At 50.4% G+C, this 23,708-nt stretch overlaps 1 protein-coding gene across 3 annotated transcripts in view; it reads right to left on the bottom strand.

Annotated features, from left to right (window-relative positions):
* The window catches only part of LOC112118926 (discoidin domain-containing receptor 2-like), a 139,814-nt gene extending 118,284 nt beyond the window's left edge, over positions 1-21,530 (bottom strand). For 2 of the 3 annotated variants that reach the window (XM_026658488.2, XM_026658490.2), the window contains exon 1: positions 21,447-21,530. The gene's annotated coding sequence lies outside the window, so the exon portion shown is untranslated. The remainder of the gene's footprint in view (positions 1-21,446) is intronic. The other variant, XM_026658489.2, reaches the window with a different exon arrangement.
* Between the last annotated feature and the right edge of the window lie 2,178 nt (positions 21,531-23,708).

The following is a 23,708-nucleotide window of genomic DNA, read 5'->3' as shown; positions in this document are numbered from 1 at the left end:
ATGCACAAATGGCCACAATGCCAAAAACGGACCCATGTCATTGGTGTGTCCCATCCCATTGGCGCGTCCCATCCCATTGGCGCAGGCCTGTCACGTGGATCCATGCATCTGGGGCCTCCAGGCTCAATTCCAACAACGCCTTATAGCGAGCAATGAAGCTTCCCACTGAACAGAGCCCAGTTCACGTTCTCTGCGCTGATATCCAAAGCCCCCATGGGCTCGGCGCTGGCTCCCTGAGAGATCTCACCTCTCGCCATGACCACCACTGCCCCAGCAGCTGCGCTCCACTGGGACCAGTCACCCAGCAGGGGAGGGTGGTGAGTGCAGGAGGGAGATGTACCACAGGACCCAGCCCTTGACTACGGCACCCACGCCCCCAGGGCTGAGACCTCGCATCACCGGGCGACTCTCAGCAATGCAGCTTCTCTTCACCACCAGGAGGACTTTGCAACAACTACACACACACACACACACACACCTCCCCAAACACACCAGCTGATATCAACTCCAACTGCCCCCCAACACCAGTACCAACTCCCCCCATAGCAACACCACACAACACTTCTCTTCCAAATACCACCCCCTCCAACTCCCCCTCACACTCACAGACCAACCCCCTTCTTTCGTACACACACAAGAAACACACATGCGCAGAGACACACACACATTGCAACCCTCCACAAAACACATACACCACACAGAGACACACAATCAAGCACTCACACTCTCACACACTGAACAACCAACCCCCCATAGAACAAAGGCAGACACACCACCACCACCACCACACACACCCTAACCCCAACACACAGAGAGCCAACTGCAAACCCCTCCCCACACGCAGACCAATAACACTTTCACACATGCATGAACACACAACACACCAACTCACCTCACACACACGAACACACACACACACACACACACACACACACACACAAAGAAATCTATTCAAGTTGATTCTCAGTCAGGCTGGGAAAGAACGGAGAGGTTGTTATTACCATTTCGGTCTTTAAGTACTTGGGAGGTCCCAGATACTATGGAGATGGGGCTATGGATACCTGAACAGGTAACACTTACATGTGCATGTGCACACACCCACATGCATGCTCACATGCTCAAAGCTGACAGTCCCCATGGCCCTTATCTGTGGCCACTTCCTGAGAGGGGGCGAGGCACAGAAAGATCAGAGAAAAGTAAATACAGCCCTGGCAATTTCCATCCATTCCTGCGGCTTCTCTCCCTAGGGTCAGCTATTAAGATTGTTGAGTTCAGCGCTGTGCAGAGCCAAGAGGACACAAGGACCCGGCAGCCAAGGATCTTACAGTTGCAAGGCCTGATTTTAATCCAGCCACAGTCTGGTTTTCTTTAGTACCTTCAGGCACAACTGATGGCACTTAGGCAACTTCCGTTGACCTAATCTCATAGTATAGACCAGGCCTATTTGTACAAATACATTCAAATTTGTCTCTGGCCAATGTAAGCACCCCACCTCCTCCAACAGCATGAGGCCATGGTCAACCTACTGAGATAGACACAGTACGAGTGTAGACACCGAGTGACCTATGTCCATCCTAACAGTCCTCCAGCAACTGTCCCACAATGCCCAACAATGACCACTCTGGCCACAACTGTGAACTCTACTGCCCAGGTGTTATGGAGACTGGAAGCCTTACCCCTCTTTAAAACTCCTGCATATTTTTGAAATGCCTTTTCTTGATTGCCCCCAGCTTGACAAGCACATCTCCCAGCTCCCCTGTGTTGTGTGCAATGGCCCGACCAGCCAGTCTAACTCCATGCACTAGGTGCACTCCCACCTGGAGTGCGCAGGAAATATTGGATCTCCTGGATCGGTGGGGAGAAGAGGCTGTGCAGGGACAGCTACACACCAGCCATAGAAATGTGGACACCTATGGACAGTTTGCACAGGGGATGCAGGTGAAGGGGTCTGACAGCAGTGCTACATGAAAGCAAAGGAACCGCACCACACATACCACAAAGCCAGAGAAGCCATCAATCAATCTGACGCTGAGCCACAGACCCGCCTCTTTCACAGCGAGCTGTGTGCCATATTTGGCAGAGACCCCTCCAGCGCCCTGCAGACCGCCATGGAGACCTCTGAGAAGCCCAAGACACAGAACTCTGCCATGAACAGCGAGGACGCAGGGGGAGAGGACCAGCCATGCCAGGATCTTGTCAAAACTCCACCAGTCTAGTCAGTCCCACCAGCCAAGCACGGACAAGCCCCATAAAGGGGAAAGAATCCTGGGTAAGCATGTGCAGGCCTTTTTCCTTACATGTTTCTCAGTAAAGGTGACACTCAGCCCAATCCCAAGTGAGCCGGACACAAATACGGACTTTTCATTGTTTTACTTGTATGAGAAGTTGCGGTACACCAAACAGAGGTAGAGTTACCTGCTTTTCATTCCCCTGTTGGTTTAGGTGGGGAGCAGTTTATGTACAGAGGGATGTTCTTTGTCTCCTCCTGCGAGAGCTTGATGAAACTGTCAAAGATACTCTGCAATCCACTCCTGAAAGGGTAGGCGGGGTCCCTTAGCATCACTACTGGCATTTCAATATCGCCAGTGGTAACCCCCTGCGTGCAGCTTTCTGAAAAGACCTGTGTTCTCAAAAGATGCAAGTGCTATGGACCTTTCCTGACCAGCCCACACAGACATCAGTGAGGCATTCCTGGTGATCCACGAACACTTGCTTAACCGCAGAAAGGCAGCCCTTTCTATCTGATGGGCTGATGCCATAATAGGGCTGTGCGTGCCATCTTCGCCCCAACACAGTTCGGGAACCCCACTGCTGCGAAGCCGTCCACTACGTCCTGCACATTGCCCAGAGTCACAGCCCTGCAGAGCAGGAGATGATTAATGGCCCTACTCACTAGCATGACAACTGTCCCCCACTGTGGATTGTCCAACTCCAAATGACTGCTCATGATCGGTAGCAATCTGGTGTCGCAAGTTTCGACAGTGTGATCATCACTCGCTTCTCCACTGTCAGTGCAGCTCACATTCTGGTTTTCTCTTCACCGGAGGGCGGGGGCAACCTCGGCAACCAGATTCAGGAATGTGGCCTTCACATTTGAAAGTTCTGCAGCCGCTGCTAGTCATCCCAAACCTGCATTATGATGTGCTCATTTTTTGGGCCCAGAAACGGCACTCCGCCATCTGCATCTCCTCCGTGAACGGCACCAACAACTGTGCCTTGATTTTCGCTATGCCCCTCAGCAAACTGTCCTCAAAGAAACAGTCATGCCCCCCGCCGCTCTGACTCTGCAAATACCGACGGATTGTTCACCCTGTGTTTGCAATGTTCAAGACAATAGTGCGGAGTTGTGGGTGCCATGCTTCTGTCAGAGATGGCGGACAGCAACAAGTGCTGTGCATGCTTGTGGGATTAAAAAAAAAAAAAGTGAAAATTTATGGGATATAGATGGCATTATCAGGGCTGGATTAATCTTTTGTGGGCCTTGGCGCCCAAACCATGGCCCCGCCCCTCGCTCCACCCCAAGCCTCCACCCAGCCTCGTCCCCTGAGGCTCTGACCATCACTTGCATGAGGGGGGTTGGAGAGGAGCGAGCAGGAAGTTAGGGGGCAGAGAGGAGTGAATGGCAGTTGGGCCTTGGGGCCGGGCGCAGGCGGATTGGGGGGACGGGGCCACGGTCCGGGCACCAGGGTCCCTTCTGAGTGTGGGCCCGGCGCCATTGTAAACCCGGTACTGGGCATTATGGACTGGAGAAAGTTGCATGATGGAACTTGACCCCATGCTCCCAGTCACTCTTGCATGTCTCATTTCTGCCCCACCATGCACTGTGAAAATTTCCCACAAGCCAGTGTGCGCCATATGATGGTGAGCTGCACACTGACCTACCTACCGGCGGTGCATTGCACTTTGCATCGACACAAGAACTCCTGAGCAGGATGCAGAGCGTTGACACAAGCAGCCAAGTATGCATGCACACGATCAATATACTAACCGCGGCAGCTTTACAGTGATATAATTTGCATTGACCAAAATTTGTAGTGTAGACATGGCCTCAGTTGCGTAAGTAGCTGTCTTTGCCAATATATCAGGCAATGGGGTCACTATTAGACAAGAGTGGCACCCAAAGGTAATTACCTCATCCCCTAAGCAGCCTGCACTTCACCGTAGGACTCCTGGGAAGCCCCCAAAAGAGATTAAAGATGCCATCCTCAGTTAAACCCGAGACTACCGCTGCCTCCTCAAGTGACTCCACCATCACACACGAGGCAACAGTTGGCAGAAAGAATTTAAATATAAAAATGTTATTGATCATTAGGAAGTGTTTAAGAACACTTTACTAGATTCCCCCAAAGCCATATTCCCACAATCACGAAAGAAGGCTATAATGGTACGTTCCAGAAAAACTCAAAGAAAGCTAATGTTGTGCCAATTTAAAAAAAAAAAAAGAATTGGAACAGCCCAGGGAATTGTAAGTCTGTCAGGCTGACGTTGATCCCAGAGAAGATAATGGAGTAGCTGATATGGGACTTGATTAAACAAAGAATGAAAGGGGGGTAATGTAATTAATGCCCATCAGCATGGGTTTGTGGACTGTGTCAAATGAACCCGATATCTTTTTTTGAGGCGATTACAAGGTTGGCTGAGAAAGGTGTGACGTAACATACTTAGAGTTCTATAAGGCATTTGACTTGGTACCTTGATTAAAAAACTAGAACAGTACAAATTGACATGGCACACACTGAATGGATTACAAACTGGTTAACCGACAAGTCTCAAAATGTATCTGAGAGGCAACAGGACCTTCAGACAGTAACAACTTGGGGGGTCAAACACTGGACACGTCCCCCCCCAATTCAGGGAGATGAATAAACTCCAACAGTTCTCTGGGGTACTTCCATAACCTCCAATCATTACCTTAGTCTTGTCTGGGTTACATCTCTGGAAATTATCCCTCATCCAAACCTCAGTACCTGGTAGGCACTAGGGACAGAGAATATCTTCCTTCGGATGTTGTAGACATTGGGTTTAAAGACAATCGTAACAATAGTGGAATAGCGAGCGAGCATAATAATATTACTATTGCAGCCCTAATTAATTCAGCTGAACTCAGGAATCACTTATTCTGAGCAGTGCAGGCCAAGGTCCCCCACTTTCGGTATCTATTTTGCAGAGAACGTTTAGCTACTGAAAGGGTTTTGTAGCAATTCTTCAATAACTCCAGAACTTTCCATCACAAATATTTGTTAACACCAAGAGTGCAGTTAAGGACGGGGAAAAGAACTAAGTTTTTAACACCATCAACAGTATTTTAAGCAACAGACCGAATGGTCTTCAAGTTCTCTGTAATGACTGGGTGCCAGTAAAGAAATGGGTTAGTCAAGCACCTAGGCAGGCTTTGCCAGTGCCTGGTTTGACTGCGGCTGAGCAGCCATGGGACTGCCACAGGTCTTCATGGTTTCAGAAAAATCAAGCACGGGCCCTACTGATTAATCAGTAGCAAACCCTGCATTTTTCAGAGAACAAATCAAGCTGTTCCAAAAAACACTCTAAACATTTACTGCAGCATTACCCGGGTGGCTGCATTTCATCCCGTTCCATTAGTTCATTCAGGAAAAATACACTTTGACCTTCCTAAGTAAACACAAACTATGGCCTGTCGTCACAATACATACTCCAAGCTTCCCTCCTCTAACTGCTCTGCTATGAACAGTAGGACTTGCTCTCAAAGTGCCTCTGCGCCTTCCATTCCCAGCCATAGGCAGTTACTTTCCTGTGTGGTTTCACAACTGCTGTGCAATATACAACATGCAGGTCTAATGCAAGGAAGTTTACTTCTCACAGCAGCCCAGGCTTGTCACGAGGCACCTCCACCTGCCTTCAACCTGGCAATGCTACTCCACAGTCATCCACCCACTACTCAGGTGGTATTTAAACTGTTCCTTGCTTCTGTCCAGTTCACCAGTATAGGGCTTCATACACAGGGGAACCAGAGGGTAGCCTGGGTCAGTGTTTCTCAACCTGTCCAGACTACTGTACCCCTTTCAGGAGTTTGATTTGTCCCCCAAGTTTCACCTCACTTAAAAACTACTTGCTTACAAAATCAGACATAAAAACACACAAGTCTCACAGCCACACTGTTACTGAAACATTGTTGACTTTCTCATTTTTACCATAATTATAAAATAAATCAGTTGGAATATAAACATTGTACTTACATTTCAGTGTATAGCATATAAAGCAGTATAAAACAAGTCATTGTCTGTGTGAAATTTTAGTTTGCACTGACTTCGCTAGTGCTTTTTCTGTAGCCTGTTGTAAAACTAGGCAAATCTCTAGATGAGTGGATGTACCCCCTGGAAGACCTCTGTGTACCCCCAGGGGTACGTGTACCCCTGGTTGAGAACCACTGCCCTGGGTCACCTGGAGTAACTATTGGGACATTAACGTCTATTGAACCATCTAGAGAAAAAAAGTTCCTTGTTGCAGTTTTTCAAATAGACGTGAGTTTCTCCTCGTGGGAAGCTGAGGCTATTCCGAAGCATCAGAAATGTTAACTTACAATCCTGCCTCCTGCCAGACACTACAGAAAGCAATACAGGCTGCCTGGCAAGTTGAAGCAGTCTGGGAAGTACAATAGGACATTTGTGCTCATATGAGACCCATACACTAAGTCCAGGTATCCCCTCTGCTTCTCACCCAATCTCAAGCATTGGCAAAGCCCTGGGTCCAAGTGTATATTCTCTGCCCCCACAACTTGCAAAGTCAGAGAATCACATTCTTTTTTGGAGGGATTTTCCTGATTCCGTTCAAGGAATGGGTACCAGAAAGAGCACAGCTTCCATGACCTGGAACGCGAGGGTTTGCTGAGGTCTCCCAGCACTGCTCCTTCAAACAGGTCAGATGGTTTTCTCGGGATAACTGGGAAGACACTGTCAGCCCAACCCAGAGAGAAATTCTCCTGGTGTGGGTAGAGCAACATTTCCTCTCTCTGTGGGCACTGCCCACCAAGGGGGAGATACACACCCTGACTTGGCCATGGAAACTGACCTGCTCCTGGGTCCCTTAAAAGAAGTCTCCCCACCCCAGTCAGGGCTGAGGCTGCTAGCATGGCAGGGTGCATGGGAACCTTGCCCTACTGCTTCCCTGCAGATAAACAGAGGACTCCATTCACCACCACGGCCCAGCTGCCACCTTTCACCAGCACTAGACCCGGCAAGACACACATTGCAGCTACTCAGTGCTCCCTTCTGCTGCCAGCTGTGTGCCAGGCTGTGCCTGCCAAAGCCCCGTGTGTGGCTGGCTGGGCCGCCGGGAGCATTTCGGAAACATTTTTTTCACATCCTAGTGAAGACCCCTGGTCACGGACAGTGCAGAGCAGGGGCAGTCGCAAGTGAACGTGTGTTTTCTCTCCTTTGAAATCCCCCTAGGGCCCCTCCCACTCATTTTAAAGCCAGTCACCCAACAACCGTGGGTTGGTTTGTGCAGGGGCAGGCGAGAAGGACTGTGCCATTGGCCAGAGCAAAGCCAGTTGCTTGAGTTAAAAGAGCTCGGTGGGGAGGGTTCTGCACCAAGGAAAAGCATTGCCCTGGGATCCACTTCCACCAGCTGGTTCAGAATAACAAAGCAGGAGGGGATTTCCATAGCAAAGGGTTAACAGTGGCCTCACAGGCTATGTCTACGCTGCAATGAAAAACCTGCAGCAGCTGACTTGGGCTCACGGGGCTCTGGCTGCAGAGCTGTTTAATTGCAGTGTAGACTTCTGGGCTCAGGCAGCTCTGGGACCCGTCCACCTCACAGGGTCCTAGAGCCTGGGCCCCAGCCCGAACCTGAATGTCTACACTGCAGTGAAACAGCCCTGCAGCCGGAGCCTCCAAGTCAGCTGGTACGGGCCAGCCACGGGCGTCAAATTGCAATGTAGACACACCCCAAATGTGTATGGCACGTCAGAGCAGCAGAAACAAAGGCCTGCTTTGCAAATGTGGAAATGGTGCTTTCCCGGTACTGTATCTTTTAGCCTTTGGCTTCTTCCAGGGAATCCCAGCACCGACAGGCATTGCAAAGCGGAGTAGCTACCCACTGTGGTCTTGTGCCTGGAGCCCAGCCAGCAGCCTCTGTGCTAAGAAACAATAGGTCTCTCCTCCGTTTTCTGACTGTCTCCCCAGCACAGCCAAGCAGGGAGAGAGGAAGCGTGGGGTGGATCTGTGGGAGCCGCATGGTAAGAAACCTTGCTTTCTCTATATGCCATCATCTCCTCTTGGGGAGCAGCAGCCAATTGTCCCTTGTTGGGCTGCGGAGGGAGAGACAAAGAGAGAACGCTGCTGCCTTCAAACGTTCATTAGAACTCAGCTCTGCAGTCCTGCCAAGCACAGAGGACAAGCGCTGAGAGCCAAGTCACCTTCACGGATCCCTGCTCCAAGACGCAGCAAGTGAGTGAATTTCAGAGCCTGGATTCTTTTGGATCCTTAGCAGCTATGGGATTCCATTTCCCCATCTGCACTAAGCTACAGGTCTATTTCAGTGTCACGTGCCAGTCCCTAGAGCTCCTCCAGGTTGAGTTACAGAGGCATCCTCTTCAGAAGCCACCTTGGAAACTACACAGAAACCTTTACTAATGTAGTCGCTGCCTGATTGCATAGTGGGGCTGCCCATGTGAAGCATACACCTGCGCTCCACAGGCTAGAGTGGCTACCCTTTGGTTCCCGAGAACAATTCCGGTTTGATTTTGATGGCTAAAAGCCAACCATACATGGTTTGGATCCTGGCTAGCTCAAGGACCCTGGCCCTGGTTCAGATCTCACTTGTGCTGGTTTCTCTCTTGTATCTCCATTGCCCCCTGAGTCGCATTGGTGTAAAGAAGACAGGCCCCGGCTCTCTCCCTAGGCACTGGCCAGGCAGTCGGGGCCATGTGGGACATTCTAACGGCACAGTAGTTAAAATCTGATCAGCAAAGGACAAAGGAAGCGGAAATAGAGTCCTACACCTTAACCTGCTGGAGACCTAGCTGAAAGGGACCCTTATGGGGATCCCAGAAGTGGGCTGTTAATTGGAGAGGAAATTGTTTCGTCTTTGAGAAATGTAAATAGTTTCAGTTAAGCTAATGGACGAGTTGAACAAAGCACAGATGCTCCTGCCAGCTATGTGGTCACAGAACTTCATAAGAGAGGCTCTCAACCGTTTCCTTATTGTGGACCCTATCATCTGACTGCTGCTGCTTCACCCTATATAGGGCTTTTCAGCTGCAGCTTCAAAGCACTTTAACAAGGGGTCTGAGTTTCATTATCTCTATGTTATGCGTAGAGAAAAGGCCCAGGGGAAGGAACGTACCCAAGGTCAAAGAGGGAATCAGTAGCAGAGGCAAGAACAGAACCCAGCTTTCCTGACTTAGTTGGGAACTCCCTCCACTGGGCTACTAACAGATGTCTTCTAGACTACTATCCATAACCCATCTTGCCTAGCCCGCACCTCCCCTCACCTGTGAATAGCACAACTACCATATACCAAACTATACATCGTAACCTTAACTCTGCCTTCATGGACGTGCCAGGCCCACAGCCCTCCCCCGCCAAGCAGAGTTCAAGTTGTGACATGGGCTGTGGTGCTTGGTGGGTTTGTGGTCAGTGTGTTTTGCCTCTAGCGGAGGAGCAGAAAGGAGGTTCACTTGGGGGTGGGGGAGTTAATGTTTCATCCCTTTGCTTTTGTTCCACACAAAGAACTGGTCACAGATACATGACAAGAGGGTTTGGGGCAAAAGCCAATATTGTAATGGGGGAACCACAGAAGGGCTGGAATCTGGTTGGGTAATTGACTGCTCATTGTTCTCCAGCTATAACAATGTGATTCTCCAAGCTGCTCCAGCACGTGGAGGACTCCACCAGAATACCTGAAGTTCTGTGCCCTGACTTCAAGCTTTCCTGGGCTTGTGTTTTGGGGAAGCCCTCCCACCATGCTCCCGGAGCAGACTGCTTTCCCTTCTAATGTCTTCAGGGAGCAGCCTGGCAGGGCCAGTGACCCTCTAAAACTCAGCTCAGGCTTTGGGGTGACGGTATTAAGCAGCTCTCCCCATCACAGAGCAACATAAAGGGCTACTGTGATAGTTCTCGGGGTACCCAGGACTGAGTCACCTTGTTACCCCCTGCCTCTAGTGAGAGGAAGCCTTGCTTGTGGTGACGGGGCAAAGCTCCCGGACCCCACTAGCCTGTCAGCCACTCAAGCACTCTCTTCTGGGCTCTGCCAGTCCTAACTTTGCTCTGCAGGTTAACAACAGGTGCACCCAAGTCCCCAAGTCCCTTTGAAGTGTTCTCCTGTGATAGCCAATCCCTGATACTGGCTACTCACAGAAATCTCAGCTCCTCTGCCCCCAGAGGAGCAATGTGCCCTTGGTTTACCAGTTTTACCTTAAATCACTGCTCCTGTATCACACACAGTGCACGTGAACACTTATAAATACACCTCCTTGGGTTCATTCAGAAAGAATAGAGCGCTAACAAGAAACAAGAGAGAGTGTGGTGGAAACAAATGGTTACAACACAAAATTATAAAATACAAACCTAGGTCTACACTTGATTAAGAGTCAATTTTCTTATCTAATAAAGCTCCTGTTCCCCAGAGCTCACCCTGTGCAGAAGTGGCTGGCTTCACAGGAACCAGGTCCAACTTCCCATGAGAACAGCCCTGCTCCCCAAGAAGTCTCCTCAGCGAAAGAATCCTGAGTGACTTTCTGCACCCTTTGTTACCCTGAACCAGTCTTTTGCCTTTATTCACAGGCAGGGAGCTTCTCTGCCTGTTGTAATGTTCCTTTTTGACATCCAAGTGGTTTAATTGGTTTGCAGTTGTCTCTGATGGTTTGCTATGGATAGTCTTGGAATGAGTGGGAGGTGCAGAGCTGAGGAGAAGCAAAAGAGCTAAGAGCTATAGGAGACTAAAGAAACTAACTTGGGGTATGTCTACACTACGAAATTAGGTCCATTTTATAGAAGTCGATTTTTAGAAATTGATTTTATACAGTTGATTGCATATGTCCACACTAAGCACATTAAGTTGGCGGAGTGTGTCCTCACTACCGGGGCTAGCATCGACTTATGGAGCGGTGCACCGTGGGTAGCTATCCCACAGTTCCCGCAGTCTCTGCCGCCCATTGGAATTTTGGGTTAAGCTCCCAATGCCTGATGGGGCAAAAACATTGTTGCAGGTGGTTTTGAGTACATGTCGTCAGTCGCCCCTTCCCCCGTGAAAGCAACGGCAGACAATCATTTCGCGCCTTTTTCCCTGAGTTACCCGTGCAGACGCCATACCACGGCAAGCATGAGCATGTGCAGAATGGTGGTAGAATGTACCTTTGGACATTTAAAAGCTCACTGGCGCTGTTGGTCAGACCTCAGCGCAACCAACATTCCCATTGTTATTGCTGCTTGCTGCGTGCTCCATAATATCTGTGAGAGTAAGGGGGAGATGTTTATGGCGGGGTGGGAGGTTGAGGCAAATTGCTCAAACCTGGCGTCCGATTTTGAGCAGCCAGACACCAGGGCGATTAGAAGAGCACAGGTAGGTGCGCTGCGCATCAGAGAGGCTTTGAAAACCAATTTCATGACTGGCCAGGCTTCGGTGTGACAGTTGTGTGTATTTCTCCTTGATGCAAACCCGCCCCCTTTGTTGATTTTAATTCCCTGTAAGCCAACCCCCCTCCCCCCTTCGAAATAAAGTAACTCAAATTTTGAAACCATGCATTCTTTCTTTATTAATTAAAAAAAATGAGAACGGACAAGGTAGCCCGGGTGGGGTGGGAGAGGAGGGAAGGACAAGGCCACATTGCTTATTGTAGCCACACTAAAAATCAAACTGTTTGAATGACAGCCTTCTGTTGCTTGGGCCATCCTCTGGAGTGGAGCGGCTGGGTGCCCGGCGCCTCGCCCCGCCCCCACGTTCTTGGGCGTCTGGGTGAGGAGGCTATGGAACATGGGGAGGAGGGTAGGCGGTTATACAGTGGATGCAGCAGGGGTCTGTGCTCTTGTTGGCTTTCCTGCAACTCCAACAGACGCTTCATCATGTCCGTTCGCTCCTCCATTAGCCTCAGCATCGCGTCCTGCCTCTGCTCTTCGTGCTCACTTAATTCTTTCCTGGCCTCTGCCACTGAATGCCTCCATGCATTAAGCTGTGCCCTATCAGTGTGGGAGGACTGCATGAGCTCGGAAAACATGTCATTGCTAGTGTGGTTTTTTTGCCTTCTAATCTGAGATAACTTCAGGGATGGAGATGATAGGGGGAGCATAGAAACATTCTACGCTCTACAATTCTGGGTATACTGCATGGTCACCTGTGCTGCTGAGTTCGCCATGCTGACCAAACAGGAAATGAAATTCAAAAGTTTCCAGGGCTTTTCCTGTGTACCTGGCTAGTGCATCGGAGTTCAAAGTGCTGTCCAGAGCGGTCACAATGGAGCACTCTGGGATAGCTCCCGGAGGCCAATACCGTCGATTTGCATCCGCACTACCCTAAATTCGACCCAGCTAGGTCGATTTTAGCGCTACTCCCCTCGCTGGGGAGGAGTACAGAAGTCGATTTTAAGAGCCCTTTAGGTCGACGGAATGGAGTTGCTTGTGTAGACGCATTCATTATAAAATCGACCTGACGCGGCTAAATTTGATCTAACCCTGTAGTGTAGATCAGGGCTTAGAGTTTTACTTAACTGACTTAAACTAACAATTAAGAACTAATAGACTAATAAACAAAAGGATAATAAACAAAGAACTAAGAACGAAGAAGCTTCCTTGCCATGGTTGGTCACCCCTTTTATAGAGCTTGAACACTTGAGTCCTCCTATGTCCAAACTTAGTCTCCTCACCCACAAAATGTCAGGGTCCACTTACGTACAAACCTACCAGCCGATGGAGTATGGATGACATATATGTACATATTAATAACAATTAGTTCATTCTCACATTTGTTATTTCTGTCCTAACTGGTTATTTCGGTTATTTCCAATTATTCGGTTATTTCTGGATATTCTTTGTGGTGTACCTGTTAAGTTTAAAAGAGGATATGCTGTATGAGCTGAGATCTCTGCCTCCAAGTTCATACATGGCTTTGAAACAGACTTCCCTGCAGGAGTGACTTATCTGCTGCGATCTGTGAAGTGATTTTATAGATCCCATCACCTTTTTAACTGCCCCAAATTGCCTTATTTCAATGTAACTAAACAGGGCCTCAAACGGTCACAGTAAAAAAAGCCCTTCCACAACTAAACAATAATTTTAATTCTTTCTTTTATACCTCTATAACTAGCTAAGTAATAAAAATACATCTAAATTCTTAAAGTATAGGCCAAACAGGCTTAAATATCTATATCCTAACACTATCTTCTGGCATTCCTTAAAGAGACTTTAAAGAAAGCATGTTCCTGCTTGGAGGTGGGTATTAATGGGGACTGCAGGGTAAAAGGGACACTTTCCGCAAAACAAATAACGGCTGCTAAGGAGAAGCGAATGTTTTCCTCCCTCTTACAGTCTGAGCCTGTGGAGCTGTTAAGCAGAACAGGAGCAGCTCCAGCAAGGAAAACAAAACCCTCCTGCAAAGATGGGAAGTCATGGAGAATTCCTTCTAACCCCACCTGCTGATGCAACGAGCCTGATCTTGCTGTGCTTCATATTTCAGCTGGCAGAGATAACTGCACAATGGCCGTAACACCAGCCACAGTACAAGCCACCTGGGGATTGAGGAGCACTAAAGCTGGCAGAAAATAAACAGCAACTGGGAAATTCACAAGGGCATGACAAATAGTACAGAACAAACTCAGATCCCCAAGAGGGAAATGTAAAGAACGCAGGCCATACCTGCAGGATAAGAGACTTTTTCCTGGGAACCAGTGACTCTGAATAATCAACTGAACATGAGCCCCCAGTGTGACGCTGTGGCCTAAAGGACTAATGTGATCCTTGGATGTACAAAAAGGGGAATCTCAAGAAGCAGTAGAGAGGTTATGTTACCTATATGCCTGGTACTGGTGTGACCACTGCTGAAATCCTGTGTCCAGTTCTGGTGTCCACAAGTCAAGAAAAAGGTTGAAAAACTGGAGAGGGTTCAGAGAAGAGCCACATGAATGATTAAAGGATCGGAAAACATGCCGTGTAGTGATCGAGCTCTGTCACAGGGTCCACTCACCACTGGGAGTCTCCTTCTGGCTGCTCTAGGCAATCAGTTCCTTCCAGGTCCGGGACCCCCTTCTGCTGCTTATTGTACACTCTGTTGCCACTCTCCCTCTCTTGCCCCGGGTGCTGAGGCCTCTTCTTCATGAGTTGGTGCCCCGGCCAGGTCACTATCTATGCATCCCCCTTCCGGGGTACCAAAGTCTCTCCTGACAAATGGGCTCAGGCAATCTCATTCACTGCCCAGCCAGTGCCATTTCCTCACTAGCTGGTAGGGGAACCTGGGTCCACCCTCTTCTCCGGGTTCCAGCTCTAGTCAGCAGCCAAGGTCAGCACTCCTACTCCTTAGGAGGAATAGCTCAGTGGTTTGAGCATTAGCCTGCTAAACCCAGGGTTGTGAGTTCAATCCTTGAGGGGGCCGATTGGGGGGAAAAAATCTGTCTGGGGATTGGTCCTGCTTTGAGCAGGGGGTTGGACTAGATGACCTCCTGAGGTCCCGTCCAACACTGATATTCTATGAGTCTTGCTACTTTTCCCCTGAGCCTTCTCCTACCTTTCTGGCTTCCTCCCATTCTGGGTTTGCCAACCTCCCAACTCCCTCCTCCCAGGGAGTAACTATGGGCTACTCTCTATAGTCCCCAACACACCTCCCTGCTCCCAGGAGGTGACTGCAGCCTACTTCCCCACAGCCCCCTTCTGCTCTCAGCTCCTGGGCTTTATATGGGCGCCTCCTGTTCCCATCCAGCTGAGCCTCATTTAATCAACCCCTGCTCCTGGCTCCTCCTCCAGATACAGCCTGGGCAGTTGATCAGCCCACCTGGCCACCTCCTTAACTCCTTCAAGTCTTGTGTGAGGTGGGCACCCATCACAAGCTCTTTGAGACGAACAAAGAAACGGTTAAGGGGGGACTTAATCAGTCTCTCAGTACATGGGGAACAAATATTTGATAATGGGCTCTTCATTCCTGCAGACAAAGGTATAACAAGTGCCAGTGTCTGGAAGCTGAAGCTAGAAAATTCAGATAGGAAAGAAGGTGCAAATTTGTAAACAGTGGGCTCGTGGTGGATTCTCTCATCACTGGCAATTTTTTTTTTTAAAAAGATGGGATGTTTTCCTAACAGACCTGCTCTAGGAATTATTTTGGTGCAGTTCTATGGGCCTGTGCTACACAGGAGGTCAGATTATATCATCATAACGGTCTTTTCTGTCTTTATCAGCTATGAAACCATGACAGGAGAGCAGGAGTAGTAGGCAACAAGAGGAAGAGCACAGAAACCTTTCTGACTCCAGTGCACACAGTCATGCCCCAGCGATTCTCTGATCTGAGGAATCTCCTGCAGAGTTCGGCTCTCAAATCAACTTTCATTTTATAGAGAATGTTTCTAGCAGGGGTGGTCACCAAGTGAAAAAACAAACAAACAAGCCATAAAAAAAAGTAAAATGTCCCCAGTTGTTACTTTGTCACATGGTCTGGAAGGGAACCATTTTTTTTTCTTTATTGTTTTGAAGTTTTCTGAGAGGTTTTTGAAAAATTTCAACATTTCTGTTTTTTCCCTTTTGCCGCTGAGAGCACTAAAAAGGAATGACATCCAGGATTCCATTCTCTTTTTCACTTTTCTTTCTTTCTTTTTTCCTTTGGCCACTTTGTGGCTTTCTAAACATCTCAACTTTAGAAAAATGATCAGGAGGTAGACTCACCGAAGCTCATTTTACCTTTTGCAACTCAGTAATTCTTCCAAACTTAGAGACATGTTGGAAGACACAGAGTGGCAAAAAGAAACGTGAAGAAAAGAAAAAGTGAAAGAAAAACCCAAACTCTGATCATCATTCTTTCAGTGGGAAAAAAAAAATACAGGGAAAAAAGAAGAGGTGAAAGAGGAAGACAAATGAAAATTTGAAATTGAGTTTCAACAAAAAAAATGGAAAAAAATGTGATAAGCAAAAGCTTTTGGTGGAAGTTTTCAGTTTAGAAAAAGAGCCTTTTTGTCAAAAAAAAGTTTTGAACTAAAAATTCCAACCAGCTCTAGTTTCTCACTCTCATGGTTGTGAAAAAAACTTTGAAAGCATGGACAGAAGGTCACTGCTCTACATGGTGCTGCCTTCCTGAGTCTACAAGGAAAGCCTGAACCTCTAGCTCTGAGCCATGTGAACTGCTCCAGACACTGCAATCAAAGAACTGGAATGTAACAGCAAAACGACGACACCCCTACCTCGCTATAACGCTGTCCTCGGGAGCCAAAACATTTACTGCATGATAGGTGAAACCGCGTTATATAGAACTTGCTTTGAGCCGCCGGAGTGCGCAGCCCCGCCCCCCCGGAGCGCTGCTTTACCGCGTTATAGCCGAATTCGTGTTATATCGGGGTAGAGGTGTAATACTGCTACTGCTGTACTGAGTGTACCGTTTATTTTCATATTTTAAATGAAACCATGGAGATTTCTAATTAACTAACAGAGCAGCCACAAAAGTCTCCAGCCTCCTACCCCAGGATGTCAGAGAATTCGGGGGCCTTGCTGGAGATTTTAGGTGCAGCTTGCTGAGGACTATGCGAGCCTGGGGTTGACTATGCCAATATCTTGCCTTTCTAGCTTGTACCTGGGGCTATTTCCACGGTCTCTGGTGACTCTCCCACACAGGAGCAGCCACAGAGAGAACTCTTTGCATGCTGCTAATTATGATCCTTAATGGTTTGTATTCTGGTAGCACCCAAGGTCCCAGTGGTGGTCAGGGTCCTGTTGTGCTGGGTGCTGTACAAACACAGAGGCAGAGAGAGTCCCTGAGCCAGAAAACTTGGTTCTTGAGGAGGACTCAATGAGCCACATGTTCCCACCTGTCGGCTGCTGTGGATTAGTGACGTAGCTGCGCACACTCAAGGCACCAGCGGCATTCTGCTCTCCGAGCCACGCAGGTTAAGCCAGCCACCCTCGGCTGCATGTCGCTGTCCAGAAATCACTCCGCAGTTCTGCTAGTGCGTGACTCACAAGAGAGTCCAGATCCCTGCAGCAGCAGTAACCTGCCTGGGTGCCTAGCAACTATGGTACCCATCAGGTGAAGATCTGCGTCCATTACACATCACATTGAAACGTTAATAGCATGGCCCAGACTCCTAATTGCAACCTGTACGCCCGCGTCCTTACCTCTAAAGCAGTGGTGCTCCAACTTTTCCAGTCACACCTCCCCCCTTACTAGGGTGACGAGACAGCAAGTGTGAAAAATCGGGACAGGGGTGGGGGGTAATAGGAGCCTATATAAGAAAAAGACCCAAAAATCGGGACTGTCCCTATAAAATCGGGACATCTGGTCACCCTACCCCTTACCAGCAACAGAATCTGTCTACGCCCCCCATTACTGCACAGCCAAGGCTTCCTCAGCAGCAGAGCTGGGGCTGAAGGCGGAGCTGGAGATGGGAGAGGAGCTGGAGCTAGAGGTAGAGCTGGAGGGCAGAGAGGGAATGAGGGCAGGGCAGGGCTGAGGGCGGAGCAGGACTGGAAGCTGAAAGGGGTTGGGGCAGAGCTGGAAGCGTGACACTCCCTCCCCATCCCCCATGGGGGCTGGCCTGGCTCTGGCCCCACCACACACACAACGTTCCTCGGCACGCCCCACAGTTTGGGGGGCACTGCTGTGAAGTGTCCTCTCCTGCCCGGACCGGGCGTTGCAGGGAACTTTGCCTCTCACACCCCTTCCGGTGGCCGCTTTCTCAGCTGCGACTACCAGGCCTAGAGGCTCTTCTCTGCACTCACTGGGTCTTCTGTATCTCAGCCCTCTGGCCAAGCCACACAACAGTTCAGTCCCCGGCCAGGGTTCAGCTCTACCAATGGTCCTTCACCCCTCCGGGGCTCTACTCTAAGGGGTCCTTTGCCCCTCCTGCACTTGACTTCAATTCTTCCCCTTGTCAGGGTACTGACCCCATCACTGCTGGGAAGCTAAGTACCACCTACACTGCCTTTCTGCCCCTTGCAGATGTCTCCCTCCCTGGTCCTCACAGAGCCTAGCTCAGGTCAGGGCTTCTCTCCGCTTTATGGGGCCCCACCCCAGGAGTTAGCCCTGCTCAGGGAGCTCTGCTTTCTGGCCACAGCCAGTCCCAACTACTAGACCTTCCTCTAGGGATTCTCCACAGCTCCTCCCTCCTGCATCTCTCCCCTAATTAACTAGGTTCCTTCCCTTGCTTTGCAGGTGATGGAGGTTAAGCCCCATCACAGTGCCACATAGATCAGGTGGCTCCAGGATTGGGTACTTGGGGCTATAGTGCTGCAAACTGACCCCCATGAAGGGGTGGGGGGGAGAAGGACAGGGGACCGGGCGGGGGGGGGGGTCAGGATCCAGGAGAGCAAATGGGGTGGGGGAATGCCAGGATCTGAGAGAGCAAGGAGAGGCCATTGGGATCTAGGAGGCCAATTAGGGCATGTGTGTTAGGATTCAGGAGAGAAGTGGAGGGTAGAGAGATCCAGGAGAGCGAGGGACAGGGTGTCAGGATGAAGGAGAACAAGGGGGGAGGGGACATTAGCGCCCAGGAGAGCAGGGGATGAGCAGAGCTTTCATTTTTCTCCATTTTCCATTCCAAAGCCTTCCCTTCTCTCCCACTTTCCTCCAGTATATATATATACACATACACACACACACACCCCCCCCCTATAACAGAGGTGGGAAAACTACAGCCCGTAGGCCACATCCGGCCCGCGGGGCCCTCCTGCCCAGCCCCTGAGCTCCTGGCCCGGGATGCTAGCCCCCAGCCCCTCCCCTGCTGTTCCCCCTCCCCCACAGCCTCAGCTCACTGCGCCGCTGGCACAATGCTCTGGGCGGTGGGGCTGCGAGCTCTTGCCGGGCAGCGCAGCTGCCGAGCCGTGGCCTGACCCGGTGCTCTATGCTGCACGGTGGCATGGCTGGCTCCAGCCGGGCGGTGCGGCTGCCTGTCCTGGTGCTCTGGGCAGCACAGCTGTAGCGCCGCCAGCCACCAGTGCTCCAGGCAGCGCAGTAAGGAGGCAGGGAGCAGGGGGGGTTGGATAGAGGGCAGGGGAGTTCAGGGTGGTGGTGGTCAGGAGACGGGGATGTGGATAGGTGTTGGGGCGGTCAAAGGGCGGGGAACAGGGGGGTTGAATGGGAGCAGAGGCCCTGGGGGGGCAGTCAGTAAGGAGGGGGGATTGGATGGGGCAGCGGGGGGCAGTCAGGGGCAGGGGTGCCAGGGGTGGTCAGGGAGAAGGGGTGGTTGGATGGGGCGGCAGGGGGAAGTCAGGGGCGGGTTAGTCAGGGGATGGGGGGGTGGATGGGGCAGGGGTCCCGGGAGGGCCGTCAGGGGGCGAGAAGCAGGGGGGTCGGATAGGGGGCGGGGGCTGGGTCACACCTGGCTGTTTGGGGAGGCACAGCCTCCCCTAACTGGCCCTCCATACAATTTCGGAAACCCGACGTAGCCTTCAGGCCAAAAAGTTTGCCCGCCCCTGTCCTATAATTATCTTGCCTCCCCCCTTAACACCATTCATGTAATTTTGCTCCCCAAATTGGTATTGATGCCTCCCACCAATACCAACCACTGATACAGTGTCAAAACCAATGAGGGTGAAGAAGCATTCCTGGTATTTGGATGTGAAGAGATCTATCAGTTAGCTAGGTTTTAACATGCGCCATATTGATTTCGTACAGTGCTCATTTTTAAATCAGAATGGAGTCGGTACTAAGCCTTACAGAAATCCAGACATACGGCAGAAACTCAGTTACCTTTAGTAACCAGACATACTCGTGTCAAAGAACGATATCCAGTTTGTTTGACAAGACGGGTTTCTATGAATCCACGCTGACTGGCATTCAATGTGTTTCTATCTTTTACCTCTTAATAGCTCACATCAGTGGTTCTCAACCAGGGGTCCGTGTGCCCCTGGGGGTAGGCAGAGGTCTTCCAGGAGGTACATCAACTCATCTAGAGATTTGCCTAGTTTTGCAACAGGCTACATAAAAAGCACTAGCCAAGTCAGTGCAAACTAAAATTTCGTACAGACAATGACTAGTTTATACTGCGCTATATACACTGAAAAGTAAGTACAATATTTATATTCCAATCAATTTATTTTATAATTATATGGTAAAAGTGAGAACGTGACCAGTTTTTCAGTAATAGTGTGACTGTGACACTTGTATTTTTATGTCTGATTTTGTAAGCAAGTACTTTAAGTGAGGTGAACCTTGGGGGTCCGCAAGACCAATCAGACTGTTGAAAGGGGTACAGTAGTCTGGAAAGGTTGAGAACCACAGGCTCATATCAGCCGTCACTTTATTTTGCCCAATATTGATGTCAGGGAGACAGCCGTAAAGTCTCTGACATGCCGAGAGTAAATTGAGAACTTTACATTAGTCTGACTAAATTAGCCTAATTAATCTGCTATTAATCCTGCAGGGCAGAGTCTCCTTCTCTCTCACACCCTGACCTCCCCACCCACTCCCCAGATCAGTGCAATATTCCCAACCCCTTAACATTTCAAAGCAGAGTCAGGCCTGACACACTACACGCCTAGGCCAGCCTAGCTGTGCAAGAATCTCCACTTACATTTAGCTCCTGGCAACATAAGTGCGTCTTATGCCCAGAGTCCCTGTCACAGCATTAGGTCGAGGCAGGGTCAGTGCAAACTGTGTTACTTACACTGCTGTTACTGGCTCACAGACAATACAAGCGCTCCTGGTGAGGATGCCCAGCGCAGAGACACCCCCCCCCCCCACCCACACACACAGAGACACACACACCCCCCACACAGACACGCACCCGCCAGCCGCGCAGTAACCGTGCCGGCTGCCTGCCGAGGGAAGTTAGGTCCCACCTCGTTGTGTAGCGCAGACCGGGCCAAAGTAACGCGCCTTGGCGAGCTCGGGCTGGGCGGTTTCCACCAGCTCCTGGTAGCGCCGGCTGCGATCAGCCCCGCGCCCGAAGGCAGCGCACAAGCCGCCGGCTCCGAAGCGAGGCGCGAACCCAGCGCCCGGCGGGGGCTGAGCCTGGCCCCGCGGGGCCCCTCTGCACAGCGCCGTGCCCGGAGCAGGGCGCCCGGAGCCAGCAAAGCAGGAACCGCCGCTTCCCCGGGGCCTCCTGCTCCTGCCCGCCGGGACCGGGGAGCCCCAGGCGGGGTGCGCGGCCCGGGTCCCGGTCCCTCGGCAGGGCAGGCTGGGCTGGAGCCCGCGGCGAGCTCCGCGCGGAGCAGACCCCAGGGCAGCGCTGCGGCTCCGCTCCGGCGCCAGGGAGCCGAGCCGAGCCTCCGGCGGCGGGCTCGCCCCGACGGGGTTTGCAGAGCTGCCGGGGGGCAGCGGGGCCGGGCCGGGCCCCTCCCGCCTCGTACCTTGGAGCGCGTCCCGCCGCGCGAAGTGGGGTCCCGGCGCCGCGCTCCAAACTTCCACGGGGAGTTTTGTTCTTTTCTCTTTTTTTTTGCATCACATCCCCCTTCCGGCGGCCAGGGGCGGGAGGGGGACGCGAGGATCCGCTCTTAAAGCAACAGCGCTGCTGCTGGCTGGAGCTCGGCGGGGCTGGGGGTCACCCCAGCGATGCTTCCTGCCCGGCCTCGGCACAGAGGGATTTGGCAGCCCGCGGGCTTAGCGACTTGCCGGGGATTTAACAGCTGGATCCTCGGGGTGGAGACTGGGCCAGCTCTGCAGGGCCTGGCTGGCCGGTTGTGCCCCCTGCAAAGGAGTGAGGCCGAACTGGAGGGTTGGTCTCTTGGAATGCTCTGTACTGCTGATGGGGGGCATTAGCTGCAGGTTCCTGTGTGATCTTCCGCCCGCTCGCTGGGATAGGAGCTGCCTGTTACCCTTCAGGTCGCTGCACTAAAAAGTTAAGTCAACCCAGCTAAGTCGCTCATGGGTGTGAAAAATCACACCCCCGAGCAGCATAGTTAACCGAACTCCCAGGGTAGACAGCACAAGATCCATGGAAGAATTCTTCTGTTCATCTAGCGATCACCTTTCAGGGAGGTGGATTTACTACACCACGGGGAGAAACCCTCCCATCATTGTAGTAAGTGTCTACACGGCAGAGTTGCAGCTGTAGTGAGTGATCTAAGCATAGATGTCAGACATCCACCACTGCTCCTGGTGCATGTGTCCGCAGAGCAGCAGTGGTGGGCTGGCTAGAAGGGTATGTAGATGACACAAAGCTGCGGGGAGGGAGTTGCCAACAGTCTGGAGGATAGAGCTAAAGTTCAGAGGGATCTCGCTAAATTGGCAAACTGGGCTACAGACAACAAAATGAAATTCAATGTAAGGTGCTGCACTTAGGGAACAAAAAGCAAATGCACAAATACAGACTGGGGGAGAACTGGCTTGGCAGCAGCACTGCTGAGAAGGATCTGGGAGCTGTGGTGGATCACAACCTCATCATGAGTCAGCAAGGCGATGCTATTGCAAAAAAAGAAAAATGCAATTTTAGGTTGCTTTAACAGAGGCATAGTTTGCAAGTCATGGGAGGTGATAGTACCTCTCTACTCAGTTAGGCATCAGCTGGAGTACTGTGTCCAATTTTGGTCATGAATGGATAGAAAGGATGCAGAGAAACTGGCAAGGATCCAGAGGTGAGCGACAAAGATGATCAGAGGGATGGAATGTATGCCATATGAGCAAAGGCTGAAGGAGCAGGGAATGGGTAACAGGGGATGGATAACTTGGTAATCACCTGTTCTGTTCATTCCCTCTGGGGCACCTGACATTTGCCACCGTTGGAAGACAGGATACTGGGCTAGATGAACCATTGGTCTGACCCAGTATGGCCGTTCTTATGTGCTTATGATTATTCCATATGGAGGGTTCTAGCCACATGCAGGGGGGGGGGCAGGCCATGTTGAACATTAAGCTACTTTTAGAATATTTGTGCTTCAAAAAAGTCCATTAAAACAGTTGTTAGTATTTTTATACAATCACACAACTTTATAATGGCTTTAAAAATAACGTTGTTGGGGTTTTTTTGCAGAGTAGAAAAGGCCTTTCAAATTTAATACAAAAATGGATACATATTAACCTCTTCTGTTAGCGCTTTCCCCTTCCCCATCAGCAATTTATTTGTTAGTCTGATTGGGTCAAATTAGCGCCTCAGTGATTTAAAATCTTAAATCCCGTTGAAAGTCAATAGGATTTGCCTCCTGAGTGACTTAGGTTCTTTTAAATTTTGTATTCCTTAATTTAGAGGTTATCAGAAACCAAATTCTTTGACCCAGACAGGTGCAACAGGGGATGGGTCATTTGATGATTTCCCTCTGGGGCACTTGGCATTGGCCACTGTCGGAAAACAGGATACTGGGCTAGATGGACCTTTGGTCTGACCCAGTATGGCCGTTTTTATGTTTATGTTAACTGGATATGCTTTGTTTGGAAAAGAGGAGATTAAGGGGGGACATGATAGCAGTCTTCAAATACTTGAAAGGAGATGAAGAAAAGTTGTTCTCTCGTGCCACAGAGGGCAGGACAAGAGGCCCTGGGTTCAAACTACAGCACAGCAGATTTAGATTAAATCTCAGGAAAATCCTCCTAGCTGTAAGAACAGTAGGCCAATGGAACAGACTGCCTAGGCCAGGGTTTCTCAAACAGGGGTCGCCGCTTGTGCAGGGAAAGCCCCT

The sequence above is a fragment of the Terrapene carolina genome, unplaced genomic scaffold (assembly GCF_002925995.2).
Source record: "Terrapene carolina triunguis isolate 2854851 unplaced genomic scaffold, T_m_triunguis-2.0 Scaffold449, whole genome shotgun sequence".
Lineage (NCBI taxonomy): Eukaryota > Metazoa > Chordata > Testudines > Emydidae > Terrapene > Terrapene triunguis.
The sequence above is the reverse complement of the archived record's forward strand: the minus strand, read 5'-3'. Positions and strand labels throughout refer to the sequence as shown.